The sequence below is a fragment of the Labeo rohita genome, chromosome 2 (assembly GCF_022985175.1).
Source record: "Labeo rohita strain BAU-BD-2019 chromosome 2, IGBB_LRoh.1.0, whole genome shotgun sequence".
Classification (NCBI taxonomy): Eukaryota; Metazoa; Chordata; class Actinopteri; order Cypriniformes; family Cyprinidae; genus Labeo; species Labeo rohita.
The window spans coordinates 7,505,031-7,505,962 of record NC_066870.1 but is presented as its reverse complement, the minus strand read 5'-3'; the positions used below and the strand labels follow the sequence as shown (position 1 = coordinate 7,505,962).

The 932-nt window shown below is 33.6% G+C and overlaps 1 long non-coding RNA gene across 1 annotated transcript; it reads right to left on the bottom strand.

The window, feature by feature from the left end:
* Positions 1–314: 314 nt before the first annotated feature.
* Positions 315–681, bottom strand: LOC127154899 (uncharacterized). Its single transcript, XR_007825514.1, has 2 exons — positions 563–681; positions 315–412 (listed from the first exon to the last, which is right to left on the bottom strand). It is a non-coding gene; the product is annotated as an uncharacterized LOC127154899 (long non-coding RNA).
* Positions 682–932: the final 251 nt, after the last annotated feature.

Below are 932 nucleotides of genomic sequence, written 5' to 3'. Positions count from 1 at the left end.
TTGTGGCTACTTGAATATTTTAAGTAAGCGTCACTCAGAGTAGTAAGTAAACTGTTTTACTCGCTTGAAAGTAGCTGTAACTTAATAAAACCTATTAAGTGTAGCAAATAAGTAAAGATAACTAATTCTAAGTAAGGTAAACTATTGGATTTTACAGTGTACACAATTGCAACTGGAAATATTGGATTAATTCAGCCATACATGTTTGAACCAGAAACTGCAGAAAAGAGAATTATAGGCTGCAAGTCTTCTACAAGTCAACGACACATAATGGTAACAGATCATTAGCCTTGATAAAGAAAGAAAGGAGGAAGTACATTTGTGGTTTAAAGTTTATTTCAATTTTCAATTTCCAATTTGCAGATGAAGTTGAGTAGAGCACTGCAGTGTGCATCATTCCAGCGTTGATAAGCTGTGGAATTTCAGTCATTTTATTCAGAAAATGTTTTAGTGCAAACAGGAAGCCATAAATGTAAAGGTAGAATAAAATGTGCAACCTTGACAGGTTTTTTACCAAAGATCCCTGTTAAATGCTTGAAATATATGGATATGTATACAATACCTGAATTGCCCATCTCCACACAATGTTCAGCTCCTCCTGAATTGTTTGGTTCTCCAGTTTGCCAGTTACTGTATGCAAACGGTGATCCATCACTCCAAAACCAGATATTTTCCTGAAGAACATTACATTAACAATTGAACTGGTTGCCATTTCCACCTGTTGGTTCTTCTGATTTAATTTACCTTTAATATTAAATGATGATTAAATATACCAAAAACATAATTTTGGATGCGAGGCTGCTACTGGTGAGGAAAAGCAATAAGCAATGTATATGACAAAAGCCAACTCTTACGGTTAAGTTTATTTTCAATAATGCTCAAGTTTTATATTAACCTGACACTCGTTGAAGTGATATTTAAAGGAAAATTAA